This window comes from Salmo trutta, chromosome 29, assembly GCF_901001165.1.
Source record: "Salmo trutta chromosome 29, fSalTru1.1, whole genome shotgun sequence".
NCBI classification, from domain to species: Eukaryota; Metazoa; Chordata; class Actinopteri; order Salmoniformes; family Salmonidae; genus Salmo; species Salmo trutta.
In genome coordinates, this window is record NC_042985.1 from 18,822,732 (window position 1) to 18,846,047 (window position 23,316).

At 45.2% G+C, this 23,316-nt stretch overlaps 1 protein-coding gene and 1 non-coding gene across 2 annotated transcripts in view; one reads left to right on the forward strand and one right to left on the reverse strand.

The window, feature by feature from the left end:
- The window catches only part of chst8 (carbohydrate (N-acetylgalactosamine 4-0) sulfotransferase 8), a 201,611-nt gene that overhangs the window by 123,494 nt on the left and 54,801 nt on the right, over nucleotides 1–23,316 (reverse strand). The gene's annotated exons all lie outside the window — the stretch shown is intronic.
- LOC115167760 (U7 small nuclear RNA) lies at nucleotides 19,326–19,379 on the forward strand. The gene has a single exon (XR_003870557.1). It is a non-coding gene; the product is annotated as a U7 small nuclear RNA (small nuclear RNA).

The window sequence follows — 23,316 nt, forward strand, 5'->3', positions numbered from 1 at the left end:
ACCAGATAATCTTGTGGTCTGAGAGTCTTTAGGTGCCTTTTGGCAAACTCCAAGCGGGCTGTCATGTGCCTTTTACTGAGGGGTGGCTTCCGTCTGGCCACTCTACCAAAAAGGCCTGATTGGTGGAATGCTGCAGAGATGGTTGTCCTGGAAGATTTTCCCATCTCCACAGAGGAACTCTGGAGCTCTGTCACAGAGACCATCAAATTCTTGGTCACCTCCCTGACCAAGGCCCTTCTCCCCCGATTGCTCAGTGTGGCCGGGCAGCATGCTCTAGGAAGAGTCTTGGTGGTTCCAAAGTTCTTCCATTAAATAATTATGGAGGTCACTGTGTTCCTGGGGACCTTCAATACTACAGACATTTTTTGTTATCCTTCCCCAGATCTCTGCCTCGACACAATCCTGTCTCGGGGCTCTACAGACAATTCCTTCGACCTCATGGCTTGGTTTTTGCTCTGACATGCACTGTCAACTGTGGGACCTTATATAGACAGGTGTGTTTTTTCCAAATCATGTCCAATATATATAATTTTTCACAGGTGGACTCCAATCAAGTCGTAGAAACATCTCAAGGATGATCAATGGAAACAGGATGCGCCTAAGCTCAATTTCGAGTCTCATAGTAAATAAGGTATTTATGTTTTCCTTTTTAGTAAAGCTGCAAAAATAAAAATAAATATGTTTTTCTTTGTCATTATGGGGTATTGTGTGTAGATTGATGATACAAAAAATGTTTTATCCATTTTAGAATAAGGCTGTAACGTAACAAAATGTGGAAAAAGTCAAGGGGTCTGAATACTTTCCGAATGCACTGTATACTGTATAAAACTAAACTCATCTGTCAGTCACAATGAGATGCTATAAGCTGCATGGCCGTCAGGTCCCGTAGGTGTTAGAGCTGGTACAATGTCTGGGAAGAAGCTTATTAATTGTGAGGCATTCACAACACGGTGATACCCCATCCTCAAAACACTGATGACCTATTTGTTAAACATGTAGCCATCAATTAGAAACATGACACTGGGATGATTTGCCTACACTAGAGGGGGTGCCTACTGCTAATCAGCAGTTTCTAACAGGTCTTCAAAGTAAGTGCTATTCAATAGCCAGTCAAATCTTTCCTCCACACATTCCGGTACAGCTCAGCACCCATTTAGTTACACTCACCCAGGCAGCAGCTACACTCACCGAGCTCTCCAACTGTGTTAACCCCACTGGGCATAGTTTGACCTGCAGACACATATGGTACAGTCAAAATGTCCACTAGCTAGCAGCTAACAGTATTTGTGTGTGCCATGTTTAAATGTCAGACTGTACACAGTAAAAGCAGGCTCTCTCTTCTCCCCCAACGGGTGTGATAAAACAGCTGTGTAAAGTGGTGTGGTGGTTTGACTCAGCTCCCCCTGGTAAGCAGGGCATGAAAGCATGCACATGAATGCATGCACATGAATGGACAGCTGCACAGCTAACCATGCATGCCAGCATCACAGACTTGGCCAGTCCAGGCGAAGTCATCACACCACACCACCTGGTGTGGCCATGGCTACTGCTTACCATCAACATGGCGGGTGGGAAGTAGCCTACAGTTTAGTGTGGGCCGGGAAATAGATTAGTTTCCATCTTGGTTAGCAGCTCTCACTCCCCCTCCTCAGACTCACACACACGCCCACGTCCACATGCACGCACAAACACACACCCTCCCCTCTGTTGGCGGTCTGTTAGAGGAGCAGCAGAGCTGTAGTCTATAGCCCGTCAGGGATCACAGATGATGACTGTTTTCTGGCTGATTACTGAAGAAAACACTGGCAGCATGACAGTAATTACCAGTGAGTTCCCTCCAATTCACCTCTCATTGATATAGCTGCCGAAAAAAACATGCAGAATTGCACAAAACAAGACACAGAGACAAAGTCTTCCGTCAATAACAAAATCACTTTGAACAAAGACAGGGCAGGGCGTAGCATTGTAAACTCAAGACAGTCGTAAGCTATCAGTGAGCTAAGAGATGAGGCAACAGTATGACAGAATATTAACTGTTCCAACTGCTGTCTGACAACAGTGACAAGTAAGTATAGCCCAATACCTCATGCAGTATTCACAAGATGGCACCATACAACAAATCCATATATTCAACCAAAAACTTATTTGACCAAAGGCCTGGCCTAGCATGTCCTTTGACCTATAGATATATCCTATATCTCTCATATGTCCGATCACAACTATTAGAAAACGCCAGAAAGGCTAACCATATTTCAGTAATTAAATATATAATTGAACTCTTCAAAGATGATATCACTAGCTAGTCCAGTTAATGATGGTAATAAAAAGTTCCTCAAATTGCTTGCAGAATTATAAATGAGCTAATGCTCTATTTATAGATATATAAATTGAATATGCACCATTCCATTACAACACCAAAAATAGATTTGTGTTAAACAGAAATCTTCTTTAGCTTTGCTTTTTTTCTTACCCCTTTCAGATGTACAGTACAAATATGACATATATCTTAACTCTGACAACATACAAATAGACATGCCACAACAAGCAAATATCAATATAGCTACTGAGAAATTAAAACTCATTAAATATTCATGTAAAAAGTCCTCTTTGATCCACACAAAGCAGATGCTTTCAATTTATTTGTGTGAAGGAGAAAGCTCTTGCTTTGGCAGAGGTTTAAAAATAGATTTTCATTAATACTGTCTATGACAATATTAATCACGTCAAACCGCCAACGGAGCGGACAGGAGAGGATTTCAGCATCGCTCGCATTCAACAAACCGGCTCCACCACATGTCCTCACGTCTTGAGGGACACCGTAGCAAACAAATGGCTGCAATAACTGGAGGCCTTAAACAGAATGGATGCTTTCTAAAGCAACGTTTGGGATAAATGGGACAAACTGGGCAGAAGTGATCTGTCACTGCATTAGATGGCAGTACTGTACGTCATGTCTTTAAAGTGGATCAGGAGGTTTTATTTAGATAGGGTTGGCGGTTAAAAGGGTCTATGCTTTCCAAGTGCTCTTATGTCACCATATCTTTTGGTAACATGACCTGGAAGAGGACTAAAATCAACCAAGAAATCATGAGGTCCACAACCAATTAAATGCAATTCAGAGAATCTGTTGAGGGTAATGACGCAAACGCCCCAAAAAGAACCACATTTGGGAGTGTAGCTAGCTACACGACCAGCGTTAAAGAGAGAATCAATAATCCAAATGTCAAGATTGGACTCAGTAGATCAGAAAATCCCCTGCTCCCTCCGAGCGTCTCCAGGTAGAAGGATGAGAGGGGCTGTATTTATCACTGCCTTAGTGGCACCTTACTTATCGCCTACTTAACTTGGGTAGGAGTGATAATACAGCCATGATGTATCTGTGGTCAACAGAAAGGCTACTGATCCCTGAATACTTTCCATGCATTATTCAAGCCTTCTCTAATCAGTCTGGAAGGGATTGGTGAGGAGAAGTGCTTATGTTTTACTTTTCTGTAGAGACCAATAAGAGAGAAAAGAGAGTTCTTTCAATAGTTATTTTGCTGGCTTTGAACTTCAGGCACCTAAATCAGGTAAGTGGAAAATCGCTATTCCTTATGATACTACTGATGTTTCTGAGCTAGAGTGGAACAACTGAAAATCCCTACATTGCTTCATTTTTGGGATCTGAAATATATTGTTTGAAATTTTAACAAGAGGATATGACTGTACACAAGCCAAATAGATACGGCTGCTGTACATTATCAGAAAACTGTACTGCTAGTGAGTTGCACATTCACTACAGAGGCTTAACCAGGAGACAGTAATGTGAGAGAAGTATAAGGTTGAACCAGAAGACAGTAAGAGTGTGCAGTGTGTAGTGTGGAGTGTGCTAATGAGGTAAGTAATTAAAGAAGGGGATATTGAGCCTGTCGACCCCTCTGGCCTTTCTGAGGACGGGGACTGTAGGAGAGCCGTGTGGGAGAGCAAGGGGCCAAATTACATTGAGAGGATTCATTAGTTGAGCTTGGTTACACAGAGATTCCTAAAACAGTTCATGTTCCTCATATACTGTAGGTACCCTGTACCCTCACTGTTCCTACTGAGACGTGTTGAAACGAGGTACCCTGTACCCTCACTGTTCCTACTGAGACGTGTTGAAACGAGGTACCCTGTACCCTCACTGTTCCTACTGAGACGTGTTGAAACGAGGTACCCTGTACCCTCACTGTTCCTACTGAGACGTGTTGAAACGAGGTACCCTGTACCCTCACTGTTCCTACTGAGACGTGTTGAAACGAGGTACCCTGTACCCTCACTGTTCCTACTGAGACGTGTTGAAACGAGGTACCCTGTACCCTCACTGTTCCTACTGAGACGTGTTGAAACGAGGTACCCTGTACCCTCACTGTTCCTACTGAGACGTGTTGAAACGAGGTACCCTGTACCCTCACTGTTCCTACTGAGACGTGTTGAAACGAGGTACCCTGTACCCTCACTGTTCCTACTGAGACGTGTTGAAACGAGGTACCCTGTACCCTCACTGTTCCTACTGAGACGTGTTGAAACGAGGTACCCTGTACCCTCACTGTTCCTACTGAGACGTGTTGAAACGAGGTACCCTGTACCCTCACTGTTCCTACTGAGACGTGTTGAAACGAGGTACCCTGTACCCTCACTGTTCCTACTGAGACGTGTTGAAACGAGGTACCCTGTACCCTCACTGTTCCTACTGAGACGTGTTGAAACGAGGTACCCTGTACCCTCACTGTTCCTACTGAGACGTGTTGAAACGAGGTACCCTGTACCCTCACTGTTCCTACTGAGACGTGTTGAAACGAGGTACCCTGTACCTTCACTGTTCCTACTGAGACGTGTTGAAACGAGGTACCCTGTACCCTCACTGTTCCTACTGAGACGTGTTGAAACGAGGTACCCTGTACCCTCACTGTTCCTACTGAGACGTGTTGAAACGAGGTACCCTGTACCCTCACTGTTCCTACTGAGACGTGTTGAAACGAGGTACCCTGTACCCTCACTGTTCCTACTGAGACGTGTTGAAACGAGGTACCCTGTACCCTCACTGTTCCTACTGAGACGTGTTGAAACGAGGTACCCTGTACCCTCACTGTTACTACTGAGACGTGTTGAAACGAGGTACCCTGTACCCTCACTGTTCCTACTGAGACGTGTTGAAACGAGGTACCCTGTACCCTCACTGTTACTACTGAGACGTGTTGAAACGAGGTACCCTGTACCCTCACTGTTCCTACTGAGACGTGTTGAAACGAGGTACCCTGTACCCTCACTGTTCCTACTGAGACGTGTTGAAACGAGGTACCCTGTACCCTCACTGTTCCTACTGAGACGTGTTGAAACGAGGTACCCTGTACCTTCACTGTTCCTACTGAGACGTGTTGAAACGAGGTACCCTGTACCCTCACTGTTCCTACTGAGACGTGTTGAAACGAGGTACCCTGTACCCTCACTGTTCCTACTGAGACGTGTTGAAACGAGGTACCCTGTACCCTCACTGTTCCTACTGAGACGTGTTGAAACGAGGTACCCTGTACCCTCACTGTTCCTACTGAGACGTGTTGAAACGAGGTACCCTGTACCCTCACTGTTCCTACTGAGACGTGTTGAAACGAGGTACCCTGTACCCTCACTGTTACTACTGAGACGTGTTGAAACGAGGTACCCTGTACCCTCACTGTTCCTACTGAGACGTGTTGAAACGAGGTACCCTGTACCCTCACTGTTACTACTGAGACGTGTTGAAACGAGGTACCCTGTACCCTCACTGTTCCTACTGAGACGTGTTGAAACGAGGTACCCTGTACCCTCACTGTTCCTACTGAGACGTGTTGAAACGAGGTACCCTGTACCCTCACTGTTCCTACTGAGACGTGTTGAAACGAGGTACCCTGTACCCTCACTGTTCCTACTGAGACGTGTTGAAACGAGGTACCCTGTACCCTCACTGTTCCTACTGAGACGTGTTGAAACGAGGTACCCTGTACCCTCACTGTTCCTACTGAGACGTGTTGAAACGAGGTACCCTGTACCCTCACTGTTCCTACTGAGACGTGTTGAAACGAGGTACCCTGTACCCTCACTGTTCCTACTGAGACGTGTTGAAACGAGGTACCCTGTACCCTCACTGTTCCTACTGAGACGTGTTGAAACGAGGTACCCTGTACCCTCACTGTTCCTACTGAGACGTGTTGAAACGAGGTACCCTGTACCCTCACTGTTACTACTGAGACGTGTTGAAATGAGGTACCCTGTACCCTCACTGTTCCTACTGAGACATGTTGAAATGAGGTACCCTGTACCCTCACTGTTACTACTGAGACATGTTGAAATGAGGTACCCTGTACCCTCACTGTTCCTACTGAGACGTGTTGAAATGAGGTACCCTGTACCCTCACTGTTCCTACTGAGACGTGTTGAAATGAGGTACCCTGTACCCTCACTGTTCCTACTGAGACGTGTTGAAATGAGGTACCCTGTACCCTCACTGTTCCTACTGAGACGTGTTGAAATGAGGTACCCTGTACCCTCACTGTTCCTACTGAGACGTGTTGAAATGAAAGCTCTAACTTTGTTTTTGGATACAGACCGGAAGAGAAAGGCCAAAGAACAGATTGATTCACTGACTGTTCATCTCACCTGGAAGGCTTTGTCTCTGTTAGGGTGGTGATCAACTGTTGGAGTGTGTAATAATAATAATGACACCGAATGATAAAATAATACTACAATACAATGAATACAAGAGACTGAATTCTCTTCCTGAAGTGACAACAGAGTGCATTGTGGGATTTAGAAGGCTTAATTTAACCCAGTTCAGTTTATTCTAATGGGTAATTTTGACCAAGCCAGTGGTCAAGGAGTACTTTGAGGCAGGACAAGTGTGCCAGCATGGAGGGTTTTCTAATACAAGTACGTTCTCAACAGTAGAATCACTTATTTTGTTACATTTGGATTTGAATGGAGGCAGGCACATGTTAGGAAAAGCCAAAACGCATGGTAAAAAGAGCCACATTTACGGCTGGAAACAGATTGGGACAAAAATGAAGGAGTTATTCAGAAAAATAATGGATTTATTTTAAAGACAAATCAGGCATGATGGGGATGCTGTGGAAAGTGCATCCATGAATTTGCTTTAATTGATGTGAAGGCTGGAAGGGAAAGTGTTGACCCTACCCATTAAGGAATGCTGCCTCACTTCCCTATCCATTAAGGTACAAACAGTGATGCCCAGCTAATTGACTGTTTAAATTTAGACATCCTAATCACCTCACTGATGTGGTAATACATTGGTAATCCTTGTGGATATCCAAGCCATGTCAAACAAGACATGTCCACAAAGCAGCTGGGTAGGTACATCACTCTGCTTGAGGCCCATGCTAATTCATGGTGATACAGGACATAACGTTACAGTTTTTCTAAGTCTTACTCAAGTATTAGAGTATACAAATTAGAGAATCTATATTGGTAGTTTGCACTACAATATGAGCCCTTCACAGTGAACTGAGAAATGACGACCCTGAGAATCACAGCAGCACAATGATTGGTTGCTTTTACCTTGAAACTAGGTAATATAGAAATGAATTTTCAGTCCCTGCTGAATACATTAGTAAAACCAGTCTGTGAATAACAAAGTCTTGTCTGAATTCATCTATTCTTCAGTTACCAACAAAATACATTAGCACCTCTGTGCTGACAATATGTAGAAATAAATACATACTGTATATGTTTTCTCTCCTCAAACTGTGATGTTTTTGCTTTCTATACGCAGACGTCAATAGAAAATGGGCAGAGTTCCAGTGAATGACCAAAATATCTAAATCAATTGGTCCAATTTTGTATTAACACAACAATACCCAAGGCTATATCTCGATGGTTAGGGCTGTGATATTTCCACAGACAATGGAGTGCGTGTGTCATCCTCCCTCTCTACACACAGCATCGTGATGAGCCTGCTGTGCCACTCCCAGGGTGTTGTCGTGGAGACGGCAGAGAGCAAGCGCAGAGCGAGCAGAGCGCTGGGTTTCCAGATGGAGCAGCTGTCGGGTTTCTCCTGTGGAGTGGCTCTGTTGCTGCTAGAGCTTGGAACTTTACACAGTCAACATGTCTTCGTCCTTTCCTAACATGTCTCCTTTCCCTTCTCCCCTGTATCCCTGGCTCAGACAAATCTAATGGTGTCACCCCCCCCCCCCACACACACACACACACGGCACACACACAGGGAGTCGAGCTCAACCCTCCCTCCAACTCTCACCCCCATCTCCATAGATCATGAGGCCTATGTGTTCATATCTGCAGAAGCAGCTCCACGGGGTCCCTCTCTGCAAACACGACACGCTCGTCTCCAGGAGAGCGTGGCCCAAAACTGACACTCACACCCTGCACCTCATTAATCTTCATACTATAAAAGAGTCAAGAGTTTCTCCTCATGTTGTCTGTGTACAAGGTATCTCTGTGCCATTTTCCTCTTCCTAAGAACCAAATTCTGATAGGTAGAGGGGCACGATAAAAGAGGATAAGGACCCAGGGGGGCATCAAATATTCTAATTTGTTTTATTATTGTTACTTTCAAGGATTTCATAGCACCTATTTTCATATGAACAGAATTCACCTCCTTGTTGTCACACTAAAAAGACTAGTGCATGGTGGGAATATAGATGAAAGGCAAATACATCCTGTATTTGAACTTTAAATGCATTGTGGTATTTAATGTCTTAAGCAGCTTGTGGAATCTTCTCTCTTTTATTGCCAATACCTGCATGACCCTGCATACTGGGGGAAAGCGCAGTGTATGTCTGCATTCTCTACGTCTGCAATTGTGTGGGAGACAATGTATGAATTTATACATGCACACGTTTGATATATCAAGCCTTCCTCTTGTCAATAGCTTGATATCAAATGCACAGTCATAATAACAAGCATGTATATTTGTGTTATCTCCTTGCAGTGAGATGTGGCCTTGTTCCAAGGATATGAAGCGAACTCAAAAGGACACTGAAAAGGTAGATGGGTATAACAGAGTTGGTGCCCCAATTCTGTCAGCTTGTTCTCTCTGTGAGTCTTGTCTCCGTCTCTATGCAGTGCTCTGTTGCCCGGCTCGGGTGTGTGAATCAATCAGTTCTCTATACGCCTGGTTTAGGATGGCCCCTGCCCTTCTAGCTTCATTGATGTTCCTGATGCATCACAGAGGAAGAGAGAGGGTTCTCATCCAGTCCTGTTCCCTGATATGAATATGACATACGACAAAAAAATGAAATAAATTGGGATAATAATGATTGTCACTCAACAAGCCCTACACACCAGGTAATGTCAGTAAAACCTAACCCTAATAGGGTCTCTATGTCCATCATCAGTAAAATCTTCAATTCCTGGTATTTACAACGGTCTACTATTAAGACATCTCATTTACAGGACAGTGTTCACTGACACAGCCAAACAAACCACTGGTGTAATGCACAAATTCAGTAACAAAGAATTTCAAATGTCTATGACAGGGTTCCCCATTTCCAAGTTTTCTGATATTTTGTATTTTTCTTTTTTCTTTGTTGGACATAAAAGACTGTACCAGGAAATCAGCTCCAAGTGATTTTATTTTTGGAAATCTGATCCCATAATAGAGAGACATGTGTGATCATAAACAAATGTAAGCAAGGTTTGAAATGATTATGTTTCAGTTAAATATTATATCTGTTTGGGCTTCTCGCGGTCAATTTGCAGTCAACAAATGATTTGTAATTATGTTCCGGCCCCCCGACCATCCGCTCAAAAAACAATTGTTGATGATCCCTGGTCTATGATATGATGTGGGCTGTAGCTGTCAGGTCTGTGATGTAAGGTTGTGAGATAATAAGACCCAGTCAAATTAAGTCTTCACATTTACATTCTCACACCCTGGGTCAAGTATGTGTTACCACAGGAACAAGTCAATGGCCCTGAAGCTGATCAACTGATTGTTCCCAAATGAAGGGAACCTTTACAATGGTCACACACACCACTCTGTGGCTTACGAACCCCACGGCCACGCAGTCTGAAGGAAAACTACCATTAGTTCCAGACAGGCAGCATGAGCTGAATTTATATCGTCAGCTAAGGGTCAAGAGCTGTGACCTGAGTCCTATCCGGGTGGCAGACCCAAATGTCTCCAGCAGGCAAAATGAAAAAGATTAACTGTCGCTCTGAGCTCAACGTCTCATAATGAATGCTGCCTCACTTCCCTGGGTGGCTCCTCTGGCAGGGGGATTGACCCACAAATTGATAGATTTGCCATTTAGGGGTCAGCCATTTGACGATGGGACAAGACAGCCTCCTCTGAAAAAAAGAATAGTACATCTTAGAGAATCAATTATGTTACATTCCTCATATGTAAGAAATACATTTTTATCTTTTTCTGGAACCAAGTGACTATGTGGAGTAAAGTGATGAAGAGACTAGCAATGGCTTTTCATGGGAATCAACCATATGGAAGGCAAACCCTCACATACAAGAACCTCAGTCAGAGGAGATAGTGAGAGATATTGATAGAGAAGATAACATAAAGTATACTCCTTTGAGGAGGGAAAGAGATATCCTAAAAAAATTGTATGGACGGCTGAACTCTGCAGGGATTGGGGAAAATACTTAAGAACACGCACGCACGCACGCACGCACGCACGCACGCACACACACTATTTAGAGCTGAAGGAGAATGTGTTGGTCGTGGGCTGAAGAAAACATGCTGAGTGGTTGGAGCCAGTCACAGTACTGTACAGTACACCACAGCCTTGGAATGGATGGGCTGAGGGAGGCTTTGAAAGGAAAAGGCTCCCTCCTCCCACCTCTGAGTGGGCTCTACAAATCCCTCCATTGAAGTGGGCTTATTTCGAAACGGTACTCTCTACCGTTCCTTATGGATCCTCCACAATCCTCTTTGCACATAAAACGCCCACAATGAAGTTCTCAAAAAATAAGTTCAATCATTAAATATAGTATTTCGACTCATAATCAATAGACTGAGACAACATTTATATTCATGGCTTAAAGGAGATCCCCAGAACCTGCAGATAAATGTAAAAATATAGCCACAAATATCAAAAACACAATGTGGGTGTATTGAATATGCCACTATGACATAACTGCTGTCTGTCAGTGACTGCCTGGGAACATAGAACCAGACGTTCTTATACATGTCTATAAGTCCCTTAGCCTCAGCTCCTCTCATTGAATCCCCATGAAATACTAGCATTACAATTTTCTGTGGCATAGAGGCTGACAAAATGCCTCACAGACAGGCAGACACTTATCCACATATCACAAAGTTGTATTAAGGGGGATATGCTTTTCAATTCTGATTCATACCATCATCAGAGAAAATGTCAAATTGGTAGAAAACTACTCAATTTGTCTTCATGTAATTTAATGGTCTGTATTCTCATATGGACTCACTTCGTCTAATTTGGTTAAAAAAAAAACACTTGTAAAAAAACGCCTTTGATTCATAACCCGAGGATGTGCTTTTAGACAGCTGTTTGAAAGCTTTCCAGTGTACCCTGGAAGTGGTGTTAAAAGGGCCAGGATATATATGCCTTTAAAACAACCACTCAGACACCACAGGCAAACGGCCCTATTCAACCTCAAGGATGTCAGGCAGCCAGCGAAATACGTCCTGATAACAATGTCAATGGCAGATAGGATACAGAGTCGGAAATGAGGATTATAATGGTTAGTAGCAGCCTCAGAGCTGACATTAATGGCTTCTGGTGAAAAGCCCCTCAATCTCATCAGCCCAGAGTGAATATCCTTTCAAAACTGAGGCATTGTGGGAGGACAGGAGGCAGGAAGGAGTCCATATTGCTGGGGCTGGGTTGGAGGAAGGGGAAGTACCCCCCTGTGTGTACTGTATGTGTGTGGGGAAAATAATTGATGTAAAACATATGCTTGCTAATTGTGCAGTTGCACCTGAGTGAATTCATGGCAGACACCCCATACAATATCTCTGTGCCTCCTCCTTTTCAGAGAGACAGGGCGAGAGGGGGATGGGGAGAGAGAGAAAGACAGAAACTGAGAGACAATGAGAGAGAAAGAAGAAGAGACAGGCGGGGGTATGGAGTGTTTAGACGTGATGGAAACAGAGGGAGAGAGGATGGAGAGAGAAGGAGAGAGAAGAGAGAGGCGGGGTATGGAGTGTTTAGACGTGATGGAAACAGAGGGAGAGAGGATGGAGAGAGAAGGAGAGAGAAGAAGAGAGAGGCGGGGGTATGGAGTGTTTAGACGTGATGGAAACAGAGGGAGAGAGGATGGAGAGAGAAGGAGAGAGAGACGGGGGTATGGAGTGTTTAGACGTGATGGAAACAGAGGGAGAGAGGATGGAGAGAGAAGGAGAGAGAAGAAGAGAGGCGGGGGTATGGAGTGTTTAGACGTGATGGAAACAGAGGGAGAGAGGATGGAGAGAGAAGGAGAGAGAGACGGGGGTATGGAGTGTTTAGACGTGATGGAAACAGAGGGAGAGAGGATGGAGAGAGAAGGAGAGAGAGACGGGGGTATGGAGTGTTTAGACGTGATAGAAACAGAGGGAGAGAGGATGGAGAGAGAAGGAGAGAGAGACGGGGGTATGGAGTGTTTAGACGTGATAGAAACAGAGGGAGAGAGGATGGAGAGAGAAGGAGAGAGAGACGGGGGTATGGAGTGTTTAGACGTGATGGAAACAGAGGGAGAGAGGATGGAGAGAGAAGAAGAGAAAGGCGGGGGTATGGAGTGTTTAGACGTGATGGAAACAGAGGGAGAGAGGATGGAGAGAGAAGAAGAGAGAGGCGGGGGTATGGAGTGTTTAGACGTGATGGAAACAGAGGGAGAGAGGATGGAGAGAGAAGGAGAGAGAGACGGGGGTATGGAGTGTTTAGACGTGATAGAAACATAGGGAGAGAGGATGGAGAGAGAAGGAGAGAGAGACAGGGGTATAGAGTGTTTAGATGTGATGGAAACAGAGGGAAAGAGGATGGAGAGAGCGAGAGGAGAGGATGGTTCCAAGTCCGACACAGGCAATTTCTAATTTCCACTCTTAACTATGGAGTCGTGCCTTATGGGGTGATGAGATTAATTTGATGTTCGGCCACTGTTAGCCCCAGAGTGCTGGAACAATGACAGCAGCAGCAGCTTCACTCTGCCTCAGTCACTCCAGTCAGAAACAGCCAGAGACCCACTCTGTACCACACTCTGGGGCTCACAGTTAACACAGTACCTGATCAGAAACCCACCCATCACTACTACATCCCTGAGTGGTTACCCTCCAGGGGGTACGACCATGTTATTTTTCTCATTCAACCAAATAGCGTGACAACAAGGTACACCAGATGTCAGCGCATGTCTGTACTGTCTTTAAACACCTCACACAATATCACTCAGCCGAACACAAAATACCTTAACTACAGCATACCATCATTCAGCAAACGAGTCCGCTGCAAATCACACTACAAACATCTATTACTGTACCATGCTAAGACATCCCAGCTCAACTCATTACAGTACAATCAATCACCAGCTCACACACTTTGTTGTACACAGGGTTGTCTTATTGGACTATACTATCAGTCCACACTGTTTGGGCTCCATCCCTTCAGGCCACTACACACACCTGTCTGTCCTGTGTGTGTGTGTTCTCTGTGTGTGTTCTCTCTCTCTGGCCTCTAGAACAACACCAGGAACTAGTCATGACTCTTACACTGGGGCAAGGCAGAGAATGGCTGAATGTATCCATTTCATACCATATGACTGATACTTATGGATCGATACTCCCCACTCCTCCAGAGAGAAGCCCTGGCTCCAGTCTGAAATAAAATTGTAAACACCAGAACCCCAAATGTTGCTCTTTGTGACTAATTCATTCTCTGTGCCTCTGTCTCGCTGCCTCTGAGACCATAAGTGGCTTTTTTTGTGAGGGACCAGAACATTTGATTTTTACCCAATTAGAGACATAAAGTAACTCCACCCACCACACACCCGCACACGCACACCCGCACACACACACGCACACACACACGAACGCACACACGCACGCACACACACACACACACACACCCTACAGATAAAAAAAATGGCTTGTTGATGTTACAGTATTTTACAATCGCTAGGACCCATTTCTCAATACTTAGGTCACTTTTTCAAAACTCTTCTCACAGTGAGCACAACATCAGTCTATGTGGGCTAAACTATGGATAATTTTTCATTGCTTTGGCACAAAACGCATTCAATGACTACATCTTTCAAATTTCATGAATTATTTTCTCACTCAGACACAACCACCACCAAAACTCTGTTCCTACAGGCCAATTTTCACATGTTAACATAATCTTTTCAAAACTGTTAAACTTAAGTTCAAAACCTAACAACACAAAATTGAATAAGACAGCAATTTGCTACATTTCTACAGTAGTACCGTATTGAAATACATTCCAAATCTAAAAGAATGAAATATTATCAAAACAATTGGTCCAACCACAGCTGATTCCCATTGTAGCTGAACACCTACCCAGGTGTTAGTCTTTCAATATCATTACCATCTATACAAAAGGGGACATCTTACGAATAATGCTGTACTGAAATGTAAACATGGACCCAGGCAGAGATAGAGAAGTGGCTGACAGAGGAAGAAGACTGGCTGGGAGAGGGAGAGGGAGAGGAAGAGGAGTACGTATGTGTGGTGGAAGAAGACTGAGAGGAAGATCAAGGGCTGTTGTCTCAGATGAGATTAGGGCTACTATAATTAATCATGCAATAAATCATGGTCTATCAATGAGAGAGGCTGGTCTGAGAGTGCAGCCAAATCTGCAACGCTCAACAGTGGCATCTATTGTGAGAAATTTCCGGCAAAACAACAGGTAAGATGTGCATTCTGCAAGGGCATCTGACTGAACTGCCCATTACAGAAGTAAATTGAGCAAAGCCTCCAAACCTACTTGTGTGTAATTGTTTTTGTATTTCTGCTTAGGGCCCAACGGTTACCTCCCACAGGCGGGAGAGGTAGGATTTTCACTGCTGTGCAGGAAACGGCAATCGTTGATTTGGTCATCATAAACAATGGCATAAAACTCAGAGATTCGGGACAGAGTGTTGGCAGACAACATTACATTTAGAAATATTCACAATGTAACAATAACAACAATTTCTAGAGTCCTGAAATAACATCAAGTCAGGATGAGAGGAACTCTGAATGAGTCAAGCAACTCAGGAACCAATATGTTCAGGTAACATGACGATAAAATACAGAACTGGTTTTGAACAGAACCAAACAGGGCAGAGGCACACAATGGCATGTTTTTAGGTATAATGTCAACTACCATAATAGCCTAACTCTTATGTTGCCTTGTGGATTTATTTTAGAGAGTCATGGAGATTGAAGCCAGGCAAACACCACACATATTCATCTTTGTGGATGATGCTGGTTTCAACTTGGCCAAAACACGGCGGCGAGGAAGGAATGTGATTGGGAAAAGAGCCACAGTAGATGTCCCAGGCCAGAGGGGTGACAACATCACAATGTGTGCAGCAATATCCTCTGATGGATTGCTGTTACACAAACCGCTAATTGGGCCATACAACACCAAGCGTCTCATTTCATTCCTGGATGACCTCTATGGAAGGGTTGTGCCAGGTGAGGAAAGAGATGCAGTGAGGCGAAATCGGCCAAAGTTTGTAATTGTATGGGACAATGTGGCATTTCACCACTCCTGTGCAATCACAGAGTGGTTTGCAGGCCATGTCACGTTCAAAATGAACATGCTGTTCGTAGCACACAATGCACTAAACAAAACAATATCCCACAAAACACAGGTGGAAAAAGGCTACCTAAATATGATCCCCAATTAGAGGCAACGATTACCAGCTGTCTCTAATTGGGAACCATACAACTCACCAACATAGAAATACAATTACTAGAACACCCCCTAGTCACGCTCTGACCTAAACACCATAGAGAACCAAGGGTTCAGTACCCCCCCCAAAGGCGTGGACTCCGGCCGCAAAACCTGAAAACAAATGGGGAGGGTAGGGGGGTGCCTAGTGTCAGTGGCGGCTCTGGTGCGGGTTGTAGCCCCCGCCCAGACCCCGGATCCGGCCATGGCGCCGGGCTGAACGTCGTGCCTGGACTGGGCATCGGCGCAGAGGAAGGCTTCGGCCTTGGAGCGGTACTGGATGCTGTGCCTGGACTGGGCACCGGCACAGAGGAAGGCTCCAGCCATGGAGTGGGACTGGACGCCGTGCCTGGACTCTCCGGACCGTGAACCGTCGCTGGAAGCTCTGGACTGTAAACCATCGCTGGAGGTTCCGGGCTGTAGAGGCGCACTGGAGGCCTAGTGCGTGGAGCCGGCACAGGACGTACCGGGCTGGGGAGGCGCACTGGAGGCCTGGTGCGTGGAGCCAGCACAGGTGGCACCGGACTGGTGACATGCTCTTCAGGGCAAGTGCGGGGAGCAGGCAGAGGGCGTACCAGACTGGGGAGGTGCACTGGAGGCCTGATGCGTGGAGCTGGCACAGGTTGCACCGGACTGGTGACACGCTCTTCAGGGTGAGTGCGGGGAGCTGGCACAGGACGTACCGGACTGGGGAGGTGCACTGGAGGCCTGATGCGTGGAGCCGGCACAGGTGGCACCGGACTGGTGACACGCACTTCAGGGCGAGTGCGGGGAGCAGGCACAGGACATACCGGACTGGGGAGGCGCACTGGAGGCCTGGTGCGTGGAGCCGGCACAGGACGTACCGGACTGGTGACACGCACTTCAGGGTGAGTACGGGGAGCTGGCACAGGACGTACCGGACTGGGGAGGTGCACTGGAGGCCTGGTGTGTGGATCCGGCACAGGTGTCACCGAACTGGTGACACGCACTTCCGGGAGGATGCGGGGAGCTGGCCCATGACGCACCAAACTGCTGACAGGATCTTCAGGTCGAAAGTTGTGCAGAACACACCTGACCAACATCTCTCTCATCTCTCCCTCTCCCAACTTCTCCATTGCCTCCCTGACGGTCTCTGGCTCTTCAGGACGAGTGTGGGGATCTGGCACAGGACGTACCGGACTGGGGAGGCGCACTGGAGGCCTGGTGCGTGGAGCCGGCACAGGTTTCACCAGACTGATGACACGCTCCTCCAAACGCTTGCGTTGCCGCATACTCCTAGCTAACCCCTCTCTCCGGTATCCTTCCTCACAATGTTCCATCGACTCCCAGGTGGGCTCTGGCACTCCCCACTGCTCAGTCGGCCACCCCTCGTGCCCCCCTCCAAAAAATCTTGGGGTTTCTGTGGCTGCGGTCCCCGTCGTCGCTGTCCTTCCTGCATCCTCTGCGACTCCCGCCAAGGAAGGGTCTCGTGTCCTCCCATGATCTCCCATGTCCAAAACTCCTTTACCTCATGAACACACTGCTTGGTCCTTGTGTGGTGGGATATTCTGTCACATTCTTCAAAAGGACGGGACCAAAGCGCAGCGTGCGTATAGTTCCACATATTTTATTTCAAAGTGAAACTTAACAAAACAACAAAGACCAATATGAACGTGCCGTTCGTAGCACACAATGCACTAAACAAAACATTATCCCACAAAACACAGGTGGGAAAAAGGCTACCTAAATATGATCCCCAATTAGAGGCAACGATTACCAGCTGCCTCTAATTGGGAAGCATACAACTCACCATCCCAGAATGGTGTCACTTTTCCTCCCACCTTACTCTCCATTCCTCAACACCATAGATTAATTATTTTTTGGAAGGTTTATGACCACCATCCACATGATCAAATGTCCCTCCTGGATGCAATGAATGCTGGATGCCTGGACATATCTGCAGAAGATTGCCAGAGATGGACAAAGCATGCCAAAAGATTATTTCCTAGGTGTATTGCCCAAGATGACATAAGATGTGACGTGGATGAGAACCTGTGGTCAAATGCAGAAGACAGGGTTGACTAGCATTGCTACTGTATCTGTATCGGTAGATGGTATATATACAAATTCTTGTATTTTGGAATCACTCAATGCCAAAAAATGACATAAAACACATTGAAGCATATTGAATCATGTCTGATTAATTCCTGTAACATATACTGCAGTGAATTCTAAACAGTAGAGGTGTCATTCTTTTTTTGTAAAGACATTTGACAAAAGAAAACATTGTGCAATGCTACATGTTGTTAGTGTTTTTTAGGTCATTGTTTTATGAGTGACAAAGTGTGCTTGTTGGGTGACAACCTTTGCTAGTGTTATGGAAGAATGAGTTGATTTGAGACATGTATGAAGTGTTTTGGTAGTTTTAGTGCAATTTGGATGTGAAATTAACTGCTGTGCCAAGCTCAAAATTGGTTATGAGAACAGTGTGAAGAGTTTTGAAAAAGTGACACACCTGTAAGTATTGAGAAATGGGTCCTAGCGATTGTAAAAAAAACTGTAATAGCTAATACGATCAAATATGTCTTTGTACATTTTACTAGATGGCTGACAGCTGCTGTTTCACAGGGACAGGTCTTTCCCAAGCAATTTACAAGTTTATAATTTCAAAGAAACAAAAGGGAAACGAGGTCAGTTGCTTGGAAAAGAGAGGTTGGACCAATTAACTGCATGACAAACCCCTTGTTAAAGTCCTGGCTAATTCTCATAGTCGATGGATTTACTAGATTCCACAGGTTCCTGACAATTCCCAAATCACAGCCTCTCTCTCTCTCTCTCTCTCGTTCTCTCTCTCTCTCTCTCTCTCTCTCTCGTTCTCTCTCTCTCTCTCTCTCTCTCTCTCTCTCTCGTTCTCTCTCTCTCTCGCTCTCTCTCTCTCTCTCTCTCTCGTTCTCTCTCTCTCTCTCTCTCTCGTTCTCTCTCTCTCATTCTCTCTCTCGTTCTCTCTCTCATTCTCTCTCTCATTCTCTCTCTCGTTCTCTCTCTCTCCACATGAAAATAGACTACAATTTACTATAGAATACTACAGTACTTACTATAGAATTATGTAGTAAACTGTAGTATACTGTAGAATACTATACTACACACTGTAGTATCCCTTGATCATGTGTATTACTTACTACATAATACTGTAGAATACTATAGTAAATACTATAATATTAACTGTGGAAAAAACACTGTAGTAAATACTACAGCACAGTCTGCAAAATTAGTCTTTTTACTATAGTAAATACTACAGTATTTAATTTGTATTTACCCTTCCCATTCCCCTCCCCCATATCCCAATTTGTGCCACCCATAAGAGAGAAACCTACATGCCAAATATAGATCATATTGTGTTCCACACTGGTTATAGAAAAAAAAAGCGTTGAACTATCCGTTCAGACCCCAGTCCTACCTACCTACAGGTTATGGAAATGTTGTCCTTTAAGTATTTCTCTAGTAGGTTTACTCAAGGAGAAAGCCTCAACTTCTATGTCAAATATAATAAAATACTATAGTAAATGCTACAGTAATGCCTGCAAAAACACTACAGTAAATACTACATCTCTCTCTCTCTCTCTCTCTCTCTCTCTCTCTCGCTCTCTCGCCATTGAAGTGTGCATTAGGACCACAACTTTGGTTTGGCAGCAATATGGCTTTTAGATGTCACAATCTGCAATCTGAATTCCGAGATGGAATTTGCTGAGAGTTGATGCTGCAGTCTCGTTTAATAAAACTGAGAATCTCATCGCTTGTCTGTATCATCAAGGAGTAATTAATGCCTATTATCCTCTGTCTATTGGCATCTTTTCTTCCATTTATTATCAGATGGGTTTATCACCCTCCATTTGTAATCTGGCTCATCATAGGGCAGGGTGGTTTCAATAGATATGTGTGTGTTTTAAAAGGAGGGGAATGATGGATCCCTTTGCTTTGACTGAGCCTTTGTTGGATTCACTGGCTGGTTATTTCTGAGTATCTGGCAGGGCCGGTGCTCCCTCTCCTCTCTCTCTCCTCTCTCTCCTCTCTCTCTCTCCTCTCTCCATCATGGCATGCCAGTCAGGAGATAAGCATCAGGCGGCCCACTCCAATGACACCGCCACCTCCTCCCAGAGTCAGCAGATTACATTTTAGAAGTTGACAGCCTGTTATCACTCTGTGATGGCAGGAGGGCTTAATCTTTGGTCCTTCCAGGGGGGAAGAAAGAATGAGGAGTCGGAGTCGGAGGAGTAGGATGAGCTCGGAGGCTCGGGCCAGGGGGACTACTCCTCACCTTGTGGTCTGAGGAGTGACAGACATCTCCTGCGCCACATGGGGCGCTAAAACTCGGGAACACTTTTATTCTACCCACAGAAACCCTTGCCTTCCCTTCGGCAAATCAGACCACGACTCTAGCGTCCTGATTCCTGTTTACAAACAAAAGCTCAAACAGGAAGTACCAGTGACACACTACAAGACTGTCATGCCCACAGTGACCATACAAACGTATCCAAACCAAAAACCATGGATTACAGGCTGGGGTAAAAACTAGAGCTACCACTTTATAAGCATGATCCAAGATGGCGTAGCAGTAAGACATGTTTGTTTTTGTCATTTCAATATATTTCAAACTCTTTTTTCATCTACTGCTGCTCATTGGACCCTATGATCACTCGGCTACACAGCTGATGCCTGCTGGACTGTTCATTAACACTGTACTTCATTTTGTTTACCTGTCGGCCCCAGCCTCAAACTCAGGCCCCGTGTGTAGCTAACTGACCCTCTCAGCCCATTCATCACCATTTACCCATTGTTGTTGTCTTTTTAAACATTTTTATTTTACTAATCAGTTAAGGACAAATTATTATTTTCAATGACAGCCTAGGAACAGTGCCTTGTTCAGGTGCAGAACACCATTTTTACCTTTTCAGCTCGGGGATTCGATCTTGCAACCTTTCAGTCACTAGTCCAACGCTCTAACCACTAGGCTACTTGCCACCTCAGCTGTTTACCTGTTGTTGTCTTACACTTTGTTGTCTTAGCTCTCCCAATCAACACCTGTGCTTGCTTTATGCCTCTCTCTAATGTCAATATGCCTTGTATACTGTTGTTTAGGTTAGCTCTCATTGTTTTATTTTACTGCAGAGCACCAAGTCCTGCTCTACATGCCTCAGATAGCTCCTTTGTCCCACACCCCACACATGCGGAGACCACACCTAGCTTAACTGGTGCCTCCAGAGATGCAACCTCTCTCATCGTCATTCAATGCCTAGGTTTACCTCCACTGTACTCGCACCCTACCATACCCATGTCTGTACATTATGCCCTGAATCTATCCTACCATGCCCAGAAATCTGTTCCTTTAAATCTCTGTTCCCAACGCACTAGACGACCAGTTCTTATAGCCTTTATCCATATCCTCATCCTACTCCTCCTCTGTTCCTCTGGTGATGTAGAGGTTAATCCAGGCCCTGTGAGTCCCCAGGCACTCTAATTTGTTGACTTGTGTAACCATAAAAGCCTTGGGTTCATGCATGTTAACATCAGAAGCCTCCTCCCTAAGTTTGCTTTATTCACTGCTTTAGCACACTCCGCCAACCCTGATGTCCTAGCCGTGTCTGAATCCTGGTTTAGGAAGGCCATCAAAAATTCAGAAATTTCCATCCGCAATTACAACATTTTCCATCAAGATAGAACTGCTAAAGGGGGCAGAGTTGCAATCTATTGTAGAGATAGCCTGCAGAGTTCAATCATACTATCCAGGTCTATGCCCAAACACTTAGAGCTAATACTTTTAAAAATACATCTCGACAGAAATTAGTCCCTCACTGTTGCCGCTTGTTATAGACCCCCCTCAGCTCCCAGCTGTGCCCTGGACACCATATGTGAATTGATTGCCCCCCCATCTATCGTCAGAGTTCGTACTGTTAGGTGACCTAAACTGTGATATGCTTAACACCCCGGGCGTCCTACAATCTAAGCTAGATGCCCTCAATGTCACACAAATTATCATGGAACCTACCAGGTACAACCCCAAATCCGTAAACATGGGCAAACACATAGATATCATCCTGACCAACTTGCCCTCTAAATACACCTCTGCTGTTTTCAACCAGGATCTCAGCGATCACTGCCTCATTGCCTGCGTCCGTTATGGGTCCGCGGTCAAACGACAACCCCTCATCACCGTCAAACACTCCCTAAAACATTTCTAATCGACCTGGCCCGGATATCCTGGAAGGATAATGACCTCATCCCGTCAGTAGAGGATGCCTGGTTATTCTTTAAAAGTGCTTTTCTCACCATCTTGAATAAGCATGCCCCATTCAAAAAAATTAGAACTAAGAACAGATATAGCCCTTGGTTCACTCCAGACTTGACTGCCCTTGACCAGCACAAAAACATCCTGTGGCGTACTGCACTAGCACTGAATAGTCCCCGCGATATGCAACTTTTCAGGGAAGTTAGGAACCAATATACACAGTCAGTTAGGAAAGCAAGGCTACCTTTATCAAACAGAAATTTGCATCTGGCAGCACTAATTCCAAAAAGTTTTGGGACACTGTAAAGTCCATTGAGAATAAGAGCACCTACTCCCAGCTGCCCACTGCACTGAGGCTAGGACACACTGTCACCACCGATAAATCCACGATAATCAAGAATTTCAATAAGCATTTATTTTCGGTTGGACATGCTCTCCACCTGGCAACCCCAATCCCAGCCAACAGCTCTGCACCCCCCGCAGCAACTTCAAATCCCACCGTATCTTCTCCGCTATGCAATCCGGTTTCCTAGCTCGTCACGGGTGCACCTCAGCCACGCTCAAGGTCCTAAACGATATCATAACTGCCATCGATAAAAGACAGTACTGTGCAGCTGTCTTCCTCGACCTGGCCAAGGCTTTCGACTGTGTCAATCACCGTATTCTTATCAGCAGAGTCAACAGCCTTGGTATCTCTAATGACTGCCTCGCCTGGTTCACTAACTACTTCTCAGATAGAGTTCAGTGTGTCAAATCGGAGGGCCTGTTGTCTGGACTTCTGGCAGTCTCTATGGGGGTGCCACAGGGTTCAATTCTCGGGCCGACTCTTTTGTCTCTATATATCAATGATGTCGCTCTTGCTGCGGGTGATTCTTTGATTCACCTCTACACAGATGACACCATTCTGTATACATCTGGCTCTTCTTTGGACACTGTGTTAACAAACCTCCAAACAAGCTTCAATGCCCTACAACACTCCTTCCGTGGCCACCAACTGCTCTTAAAAGCTAGTAAAACTGCTCTTAAAAGCCACCAATTGCTCTTAAAAGCTAGTCACCCTCCCGCCCGACTAGCATCACTACTCTGGACGGTTCTGACTTAGAATATGTGGACAACTATAAATACCTAGGTGTCTGGCTAGACTGTAAACTCTCCTTCCAAACTCATATTAAGCATCTCAAA